This window comes from Gadus macrocephalus, chromosome 12 (genome assembly GCF_031168955.1).
Source record: "Gadus macrocephalus chromosome 12, ASM3116895v1".
NCBI classification, from domain to species: domain Eukaryota; kingdom Metazoa; phylum Chordata; class Actinopteri; order Gadiformes; family Gadidae; genus Gadus; species Gadus macrocephalus.
Genome location: NC_082393.1, coordinates 11149643 through 11162007, shown reverse-complemented (window position 1 = coordinate 11162007; position 12365 = coordinate 11149643).

Here is a 12365-nt window from a genome sequence, read left to right as displayed (position 1 = left end):
AGCCGGCATTTATTCGCAATAGCAAACTTCAATCGGCACCATTGCAATCAATGCTGATGGTGGCATTATTTTGTTAGAAGTTTCCTCGGCAAACCAGTGGGAATGACTGTGGAGTCTTTATGATAATGGTAAGTCGTATTTAAATGTTTTCATGTCTTGCTGTCATTCGTGTGTTCACCCATTCATGTTTTCCTTGTTTGTTGTTTTTTGTGCAGTTGACCTTGTACGTTGCACTTGATGCTCCATTCGACTACACCAAAGTAAGGAAGGATCATTGGTAACCCTTCCTTTTACAGTCCCCTAATTACTAGGTATTTACCCGGTACATGCATGGTAAATCATAGTGTATTACTGGGTAATTACCACTGGTAATAAGAAGGTAAATACAGAGGTAGTTACCCAGCAAATACATGATAAATCATAGTGTATTACTGGGTAATTACCACTGGTAATAAGAAGGTAAATACAGAGGAATTATCCGGTAAATTATAGTGTATTACTGTGTAATTACCACTGGTAATAAGAAGGTAAATACAGAGGAATTACAGCTGAAGTACTAAGTAAAACCTCCACTATCACCCATCAACTCAACTAAGTAGCGTGTAGTTGTAACTGTTTTAGGTTGGTAATAACTCCGATATTGTGTACTTCCTAGGAAATTAGGCAACCAATTCTTATAAACACCTATTATCCAAGGTTTATGTTGTTAACAGCCCAAGTTTAATGATGTACTTTCTAGAAATTAGCATAGTGCTTTCCAATAAAATACTTTTTCTTAGTTATTATTCGTAGCTGCACCCATTTAGAAAGGGTTTATTCGATTTACCACTATGGAATTACTTACCTGGTAACAACCTCTGCAGGAACAGTTTTCCTCTAGTGTTATGGTAGCCTACATCTTCTTAATTACTGGGTACAAAGCCGTTTGTTTCCATGGTATTACCAGGTTCTTACCATATAATTTATAATAGATACATTCCATTATCCATGCAGTCAAGACAAACTTGTACCATGTACGTTCTGCGACATTACCAAGTAAAACACACCAATTTACCCAGTAATTAAGCTGAAACTGTACTGTAAAAGGAAGCCTCGTTTATTTCCATGGTATTACCAGGTTCTTACCATATAATTTGTAATACATTATTCCCTTTTCCATGCAGTCAACACAAACTTGTACCATGTACGTTCTGCGACGTTACCAAGTAAAACACGACAATTTACCCAGTAATTAAGCTGAAACTGTATTGTAAAAGGAAGCCTCGTTTGTTTCCATGGTATTACCAGGTTCTTACCATATAATTTGTAATACATTATTCCCTTTTCCATGCAGTCAACACAAACTTGTACCATGTACGTTCTGCGACGTTACCAAGTAAAACACGACAATTTACCCAGTAATTAAGCTGAAACTGTATTGTAAAAGGAAGCCTCGTTTGTTTCCATGGTATTACCAGGTTCTTACCATATAATTTGTAATGCATTATTCCCTTTTCCATGCAGTCAACACAAACTTGTACCATGTACGTTCTGTGACGTTACCAAGTAAAACACGACAATTTACCCAGTAAATAAGCTGAAACTGTACTGTAAAAGGAAGCCTCGTTTGTTTCCATGGTATTACCAGGTTCTTACCATATAATTTGTAATACATTATTCCCTTTTCCATGCAGTCAACACAAACTTGTACCATGTACGTTCTGCGACGTTACCAAGTAAAACACGACAATTGACCCAGTAATTAAGCTGAAACTGTACTGTAAAAGGAAGCCTCGTTTATTTCCATGGTATTACCAGGTTCTTACCATATAATTTGTAATACATTATTCCCTTTTCCATGCAGTCAACACAAACTTGTACCATGTACGTTTTGCGACGTTACCAAGTAAAACACGACAATTTACCCAGTAAGTAAGCTGAAACTGTACTGTAAAAGGAAGCCTAGTTTGTTTCCATGGTATTACCAGGCTCTTACCATATAAGTTGTAACTGGTTATTCCCTTTTCCATGCAATCAACACAAACCATATATGTTCTGCAACATCGTTCACCAGTAGTTAAGCACTTTAATTGTTGCTATAAAACCCCAAACCACTGTTGATGAAAGGCATATTAAAATTAAACAAAATCAAAGGCTTGTCTTTCAAACAATGCATATCTCACAAACAGGCACTGAACACTGAAGAAATCGGACAAAAAAAGAGCCGTCCACATCAACTCAATTTAAATGTTACTGATGGTGTTTTCATAAAACACATGACATTGTTATGGAAAGTGACCACAAGGAAGACTGCTTCAACCTCTTCCATTTGAACAAGCGTTGAATGCCATGCAGCAATCTGCCTATGGGAGCATCTTTGTGGTCATTCGCAAACCAATGAGTCCACTCGATGAATGAGAGATGACTCTTTAGTGTCTTCTCTGTGAGGTATCCCTGCAGTCTCCACATCTGGGATTTGAAGGCTGACCAAGACCTGACCAGGTACCTCCAAATCTCCCCTTCCATACTGTAATAAAGAATCAGAGGACAAGAAAATAAACATTAGGACTGTCAATTAATTAACATTTCTAGAACATGTAGAACTCAAAGATTATTTTGTTTATTAGTTTAAAAAAGGATGCTGGTCCTCTGGCCATTGTGTTTGGTCATATTGAAAAGAGAAAAAGGCATAGCCATAAATACAGTTAATAGGACGGGAGGGGACAGGCTGTTAGCTCCGGTTAGCACTTTAGCATCGAGCTAGCGGAGCTTCTGTCATTCAAATAACTCTGACATGTTGTTTAAAACCTATAACACCCAATTCATTAAAATATCCGGATTTAATCGGGCTCTCTCCCATAAGTACAGTTAATAGGACGGGAACGGACAGGCTCTGTTAGCCCCGGTTAGCGCGATGCTAAAGAGCAGCTCTACCGGAGCATGCCACCTCAACAGGTGCAAGATATGGTGCGTTTTAATATCCATCCGTCTCGGAGCTCCGAGGACGTTGCCTAGCGACACGCACAAACACGCCCCTTTTCCTCGGAAGTCGATCTCGCCATCTCGTTTGAACTCAGCGGTGACCGAGCGAGGCTTCCGAGATAGAATTGAAGATGGATGCGCCCAGTGTGACATGTAGTGAACTGTTTTCATTGTGTTTGGACCGCTTTGGTGGTTTAAATGGCAATTTCAATCACTCGTATTGCTGTAATAACTTACATATGCAGAAGATACATTGAAACATGAAATGAAGTGAACATTTTAGAAGTTCAAATGGCTGCGTTTTCGTACGGTGAAAACGCACCATTTCATTTATATTATATCGTAGTCCTGAAATAATATAAATGAAAATAGTAGTAGTAGTCGGCCAATGCTACCGCAACAATAGCTTTCCGGGTGGCGTCCATGTTTTTCTCCGACGACCTACGCTCAAAACATAATAAAACGATTTTAGTGTGGGCGTGGCGTCCGATCCGAGATCCGAGTCGGCTCGCAGAGAATACTCGAACGCACCATTAGCCTCCGGTTTGATATTCGCCGGATATTCGGTTTACCACCCCATCGGATTCATCAACATAAGTGCAATACATTACGGGCTTAGTATGTTGAGGACGGTTTAGGACGGCGTATCGCGAAAATCACAAACACATGTTGGCGCCATCAATGTCTGTGCAACTACGTCATTTACGTTCTGGCTGCTACCTGTTTTAGGGACCGTCAACAAGTTACACTCACCGACTGGTGGCAGAGACGTTACCATGGAATTGTTTCTGGAAATAAATCATATAAAATAACATAAAAATCACTAAAAAATACATTTTGTCACCTGATTGTAGTAGTAGTTGCCAATGGTGGGCTGCTACTTACTGCAGGTAACTTTGCTAATGTATTGCATTATTGTTAAACGGGATGCAATTAATAGTTCAAATATAATTTAGTCGATTTTTGTCGAATATTAAACTATTAACTGCATTAAGATTAACTATATTGCAATATATTTGTGTGATTAATTTCCTGAAACAATTCCATGGTAACGTCTCTGCCACCAGTCGGTGAGTGTAATTTGCTGACGGTCCCTAAAACAGGTAGCAGCCAGAACGTAAATGACGTTGTTGCACAGACATCGATGGCGCCAACATGTGTTAGTGATTTTTCGCTATACGCCGTCCTAAACCGTCCTCAACATACTAAGCCCGTAATGTATTGCACTTATGTTGATGAATCCGATTGGGTGGTAAACCGAATATCCGGCGAATATCAAACCGGAGGCTAACTTGCACCTGTTGAGGTGGCATGCTCCGGTAGAGCTGCTCTTTAGCATCGCGCTAACCGGGGCTAACAGAGCCTGTCTCTTCCCGTCCTATTAACTGTACTTATGGGAGAGAGCCCAATTAAATCCGGATATTTTAATAAATTGGGTGTTATAGGTTTTAAACAACATGTCCGAGTTATTTGAATGACAGAAGCTCCGCTAGCTCGATGCTAAAGTGCTAACCGGAGCAACAGCCTGTCCCCTCCCGTCCTATTAACTGTATTTATGGCTATGCCTTTTTCTCTTTTCAATATGACCAAATACAATGGCCAGAGGACCAGCATCCTTTTTTAAACTAATAAACAAAATAATCTTTGAGTTCTACATGTTCTAGAAATGTTAATTAATTGACAGTCCTAATGTTTATTTTCTTGTCCTCTGATTCTTTATTACAGTATGGAAGGGGTGATTTGGAGGTACCTGGTCAAGTCTTGGTCGGCCTTCGAATCCCAGATGTGGAGACTGCAGGGATACCTCACAGAGAAGACACTAAAGAGTCATCTCTCATTCATCGAGTGGACTCATTGGTTTGCGAATGACCACAAAGATGCTCCCATAGGCAGATTGCTGCATGGCATTCACCGCTTATTCAAATTGAAGAGGTTGAAGCAGTCTTCCTTGTGGTCACTTGCCATAACAATGTCATGTGTTTTATGAAAACACCATCAGTAACATTTAAATTGAGTTGATGTGGACGGCTCTTTTTTTTGTCCGATTTCTTCAGTGTTCAGTGCCTGTTTGTGAGATATGCATTGTTTGAAAGATAAGCCTTTGATTTTGTTTAATTCTAATATGCCTTTCATCAACAGTGGTTTGGGGTTTTATAACAACAATTAAAGTGCTTAACTACTGGTGAACGATGTTGCAGAACATATATGGTTTGTGTTGATTGCATGGAAAAGGGAATAACCAGTTACAACTTATATGGTAAGAGCCTGGTAATACCATGGAAACAAACTAGGCTTCCTTTTACAGTACAGTTTCAGCTTACTTACTGGGTAAATTGTCGTGTTTTACTTGGTAACGCCGCAGAACGTACATGGTACAAGTTTGTGTTGACTGCATGGAAAAGGAAATAATGTATTACAAATTATATGGTAAGAACCTGATAATACCATGGAAATAAACGAGGCTTCCTTTTACAGTACAGTTTCAGCTTAATTACTGGGTAAATTGTCGTGTTTTACTTGGTAACGTCGCAGAACGTACATGGTACATGTTTGTGTTGACTGCATGGAAAAGGGAATAATGTATTACAAATTATATGGTAAGAACCTGGTAATACCATGGAAACAAACGAGGCTTCCTTTTACAGTACAGTTTCAGCTTAATTACTGGGTCAATTGTCGTGTTTTACTTGGTAACGTCACAGAACGTACATGGTACAAGTTTGAGTTGACTGCATGGAAAAGGGAATAATGTATTACAAATTATATGGTAAGAACCTGGTAATACCATGGAAACAAACGAGGCTTCCTTTTACAGTACAGTTTCAGCTTACTTACTGGGTAAATTGTCGTGTTTTACTTGGTAACGTCGCAGAACGTACTTGGTACAAGTTTGTGTTGACTGCATGGACAATGAAATGTATTATAAATTATATGGCAAGAACCTGGTAATACCATGGAAACAAACGAGGCTTCCTTTTACAGTACCGTTTCAGCCTAATTACTGGGTAAGTTGTCGTGTTTTACTTGGTAACGTTGCAGAACGTACATGGTACATGTTTGTGTTGACTGCATGTATAATGGAATCTATTATAAATTATATGGTAAGAACCTGGTAATACCATGGAAACAAACGGCTTTGTACCCAGTATGTACCATGACACTATAGAGGAAAACTGTTCCTGCAGAGGTTGTTACCAGGTAAGTAATTCCATAGTGGTAAATCGAATAAACCCTTTCTAAATGGGTGTAGCTATGAATAATAACTAAGAAAAAGTATTTTATTGGAAAGCACTATGCTAATTTCTAGATAGTACATCATTAAATTTGGGCTGTTACCAACATAAACCTTGGATAATAGGTGTTTATAAGAATTGGTTGCCTAATTTCCTAGGAAGTACACAATATCGGAGTTATTACCAACGTAAAACAGTTACAACTACACGCTACTTAGTTGAGTTGATGGGTAATAGTGGAGGTTTTACTTAGTACTTCAGCGGTAATTCCTCTGTATTTACCTTCTTATTACCAGTGGTAATTACACAGTAATACACTATAATTTACCGGATAATTCCTCTGTATTTACCTTCTTATTACCAGTGGTAATTACCCAGTAATACACTATGATTTACCATGTATTTACTGGGTAACTACCTCTGTATTTACCTTCTTATTACCAGTGGCAATTACCCAGTAATACACTATGATTTACCATGTATGTACCGGGTAAATACCTAGTAATTAGGGAACTGTAAAAGGAAGGGTTACCAGGTTTTATGTGAGGCCGCTTTGTGAACTACAGCTCTTCGCTGCTCTCAACGCATATGATATACGTCACCACACCCGCCCTTGGAACTCGGCACAGAGATGGCGATCTCTCTGCCCCACTTCACCGCTTTTTCCAAGGGGAGGATAAAAGCATCGAAAGAGGTGAAAACCATTATAAGTCGGGGCACGTGCAGAATTTCAGTGATGCCGATGGGAAGATTGTCGGTCTTCTCCACGCCAGTCGCAGGGAGCGTGACGTCACATACGAGCCGTGTAGTCTTTCTCGTTGTGTTTTCTCTACAGCCTTTATCTGAACAATTGCACAATAAACGGTCGAACTCTTTGCATGAAAAATTATCCTTTAAATCCACAAACAACATATGTGTAATCCAGGGCATATAAAGACCGGGACCAGAAAATAATTATTTTCTCTCCATTGACACCCATTCATATTTTTCGATCTCATAGGTCCCATGAGCCCTACCGGAAGGGGCGTGACTTCGCCACTCTATAAAGAATCAGAAGACAAGAAAATAAACATTAGCACTGTCAATTAATGAACATTTCTAGAACATGTAGAACTCAAAGATTATTTTTTTGTTTATTAGTTAAAAAAGGATGCTGATCCTCTGGCCATTGTGTTTGGTCATATTGAAAAGAGAAAAAGGCATAGCCATAAATACAGTTAATAGGACGGGAGGGGACAGGCTGTTAGCTCCGATTAGCACTTTAGCATCGAGCTAGCGGAGCTTCTGTCATTCAAATAACTCGGACATGTTGTTTAAAACCTATAACACCCAATTTATTAAAATATCCGGATTTAATCGGGCTCTCTCCCATAAGTACAGTTAATAGGACGGGAAGAGACAGGCTATGTTAGCCCCGGTTAGCGCGATGCTAAAGAGCAGCTCTACCGGAGCATGCCACCTCAACAGGTGCAAGTTAGCCTCCGGTTTGATATTCGCCGGATATTCGGTTTACCACCCAATCGGATTCATCAACATAAGTGCAATACATTACGGGCTTAGTATGTTGAGGACGGTTTAGGACGGCGTATCGCGAAAATCACAAACACATGTTGTCGCCATCGATGTCTGTGCAACAACGTCATTTACGTTCTGGCTGCTACCTGTTTTAGGGACCGTCAACAAGTTACACAAACCGACTGGTGGCAGAGACGTTACCATGGAATTGTTTCTGGAAATAAATCATATAAAATAACATAAAAATCACAAAAAAAAATACATTTTGTCACCTTATTGTAGTAGTAGTTGCCAATGGTGGGCTGCTACTTACTGCAGGTAACTTTGCTAATATATTGCATTATTGTTAAACGGGATGCAATTAATAATTTCAAATATAGTTTAGTCGATTTTTGTCAAATATTAAACAATTAACTGCATTATGATTAACTATATTGCAATATATTTGTGTGATTAATTTCCTGAAACAATTCCATGGTAACGTCTCTGCCACCAGTCGGTTTGTGTAACTTCTTGACGGTCCCTAAAACAGGTAGCAGCCAGAACGTAAATGACGTTGTTGCACAGACATCGATGGCGACAACATGTGTTTGTGATTTTCGCGATACGCCGTCCTAAACCGTCCTCAACATACTAAGCCCGTAATGTATTGCACTTATGTTGATGAATCCGATTGGGTGGTAAACCGAATATCCGGCGAATATCAAACCGGAGGCTAACTTGCACCTGTTGAGGTGGCATGCTCCGGTAGAGCTGCTCTTTAGCATTGCGCTAACCGGGGCTAATAGAGCCTGTCTCTTCCCGTCCTATTAACTGTACTTATGGGAGAGAGCCCGATTAAATCCGGATATTTTAATAAATTGGGTGTTATATGTTTTAAACAACATGTCCGAGTTATTTGAATGACAGAAGCTCCGCTAGCTCGATGCTAAAGTGCTAATCGGAGCTAACAGCCTGTCCCCTCCCGTCCTATTAACTGTATTTATGGCTATGCCTTTTTCTCTTTTCAATATGACCAAACACAATGGCCAGAGGATCAGCATCCTTTTTTAACTAATAAACAAAAATAATCTTTGAGTTCTACATGTTCTAGAAATGTTCATTAATTGACAGTGCTAATGTTTATTTTCTTGTCTTCTGATTCTTTATTACAGTATGGAAGGGGAGATTTGGAGGTACCTGCACAGGTCTTGGTCAGCCTTCAAATCCCAGATGTGGAGACTGCAGGGATACCTCACAGAGTAGACACTAAAGAGTCATCTCTCATTCATCGAGTGGACTCATTGGTTTGCGAATGACCACAAAGATGCTCCCATAGGCAGATTGCTGCATGGCATTCACCGCTTATTCAAATTGAAGAGGTTGAAGCAGTCTTCCTTGTGGTCACTTGCCATAACAATGTCATGTGTTTTATGAAAACACCATCAGTAACATTTAAATTGAGTTGATGTGGACGGCTCTTTTTTTTGTCCGATTTCTTCAGTGTTCAGTGCCTGTTGGTGAGATATGCATTGTTTGAAAGATAAGCCTTTGATTTTGTTTAATTCTAATATGCCTTTCATCAACAGTGGTTTGGGGTTTTATAACAACAATTAAAGTGCTTAACTACTGGTGAACGATGTTGCAGAACATATATGGTTTGTGTTGATTGCATGGAAAAGGGAATAACCAGTTACAATTTATATGGTAAGAGGCTGGTAATACCATGGAAACAAACTAGGCTTCCTTTTACAGTACAGTTTCAGCTTACTTACTGGGTAAATTGTCGTGTTTTACTTGGTAACGTCGCAGAAAGTACATGGTACAAGTTTGTGTTGACCGCATGGAAAAGGGAATAATGTATTACAAATTATATGGTAAGAACCTGGTAATACCATGGAAATAAACAAGGCTTCCTTTTACAGGACAGTTTCAGCTTAATTACTGGGTAAATTGTCGTGTTTTACTTGGTAACGTCGCAGAACGTACATGGTACAAGTTTGTGTTGACTGCATGGAAAAGGGAATAATGTATTACAAATTATATGGTAAGAATCTGGTAATACCATGGAAACAAACAAGGCTTCCTTTTACAGTACAGTTTCAGCTTAATTACTGGGTAAATTGTCGTGTTTTACTTGGTAACGTCACAGAACGTACATGGTACAAGTTTGTGTTGACTGCATGGAAAAGGGAATAATGTATTACAAATTATATGGTAAGAACCTGGTAATACCATGGAAACAAACGAGGCTTCCTTTTACAGTACAGTTTCAGCTTAATTACTGGGTAAATTGTCGTGTTTTACTTGGTAACGTCACAGAACGTACATGGTACAAGTTTGTGTTGACTGCATGGAAAAGGGAATAATGTATTACAAATTATATGGTAAGAACCTGGTAATACCATGGAAACAAACGAGGCTTCCTTTTACAGTACAGTTTCAGCTTAATTACTGGGTAAATTGTCGTGTTTTACTTGGTAACGTCACAGAACGTACATGGTACAAGTTTGTGTTGACTGCATGGAAAAGGGAATAATGTATTACAAATTATATGGTAAGAACCTGGTAATACCATGGAAACAAACGAGGCTTCCTTTTACAGTACAGTTTCAGCTTACTTACTGGGTAAATTGTCGTGTTTTACTTGGTAACGTCGCAGAATGTACTTGGTACAAGTTTGTGTTGACTGCATGGACAATGAAATGTATTATAAATTATATGGCAAGAACCTGGTAATACCATGGAAACAAACGAGGCTTCCTTTTACAGTACAGTTTCAGCTTAATTACTGGGTAAGTTGTCGTGTTTTACTTGGTAACGTCGCAGAACGTACATGGTACATGTTTGTGTTGACTGCATGGATAATGGAATCTATTATAAATTATATGGTAAGAAGTGAACCTGGTAATACCATGGAAACAAACGGCTTTGTACCCAGTATTTAAGAAGATGTACCATGACACTAGAGGAAAACTGTTCCTGCAGAGGGTTGTTACCAGGTAAGTAATTCCATTGTGGTAAATCGAATAAACCCTTTCTAAATGGGTGTAGCTATGAATAATAACTAAGAAATAGTATTTTATTGGAAAGTACTATGCTAATTTCTAGATAGTACATCATTAAATTTGGGCTGTTACCAACATAAACCTTGGATAATAGGTGTTTATAAGAATTGGTTGCCTAATTTCCTAGGAAGTACACAATATCGGAGTTATTACCAACCTAAATCAGTTACAAATACACGCTACTTAGTTGAGTTGATGGGTAATAGTGGAGGTTTTACTTAGTACTTCAGCTGTAATTCCTCTGTATTTACCTTCTAATTACACAGTAATACACTATAATTTACCGGATAATTCCTCTGTATTTACCTTCTTATTACCAGTGGTAATTACCCAGTAATACACTATGATTTACCATGTATTTACCGGGTAACTACCTCTGTATTTACCTTCTTATTACCAGTGGCAATTACCCAGTAATACACTATGATTTACCATGTATGTACCGGGTAAATACCTAGTAATTAGGGGACTGTAAAAGGAAGGGTTACCGACACGTGACCTAGTCCGTGACGTACCGGATGCAGAGATCTTCTTCTTCTTCTAGTTTAGTGGAGGATCATAGTTTTTCCCCATATACCGCCACCTACTGGACTACTACACAGGAGTTTGTGACAAGGACGTTGGCAAATGATACTTTAAATCATAAAAATAAATTCAAAGAAAAAACCAAACTAACGAAACAAAATAAACAAAATAAAACAAACTAACAAAAGAAATGAATAAATAAAAATAAAAAATAAAAAGATATATATACTTAAGGTTAAATTCTTCTAATTAGGTTAGTATCTTTTAGCTAATTTATCAGCAATTTCATTGCCATATATTCCATGGTGGGCTGGAATCCAACAGAACTGAATAACTAAACCAAGGCTTATAATATTTAAAAGAAGATGCTTTACCTCTATCACCAAATCTTCACGTATTGAATTATCTGTTATAAAACTTAGTATCTACAATCCAACTAAGAGCGGTTATTATTGTGGCCATCTCGATTGAGTATACTGATAAAGTCACCCACTCTATATCCATATCCTTTTTCAAATTCTGGAATATATATGCCAATACCACATTGTCCTTTGGGATCTTTAGAACCATCTGTAAATATTTTCAGATATCCATAGAATGAAGTATTTAAATAACTTGAGCAGGCATTAGCAAAACTTTGCTTGGTGAGATGCTCGCTTTTTCGAAATGGAATAAGATGCAGCTGGGTAGGCGCTGAGAGGTGATGCATGAGGCATGATGGTGGCACGGCAGACAAGTAGAGGAGCATGATGGACTGGGATCTGATGAGGAAACAAAAAAGATTATCTAACTTAAGATAAAATATACTCTGAAGTTTCCAGTTTCTGCAAACAGAAGAGAAGGAGTTTAATTAAGGCTTTGTATCATTAATAAGATAGACTGTGAATAACAAACGAAAAAATATAAAAGGCCTGGCTTAGTTTAAAGCCCACTCACCACGTCAAGGTGCAGGCCAAGAGTGGGAACATAGAACAAAGACTCACATCACAAACTCAGACAGTCACAACATGTATATGAATACGAGACACAATAGAACAAAGACTCACATCACAAACTCAGACAGTCACAACATGTAAAAAACATA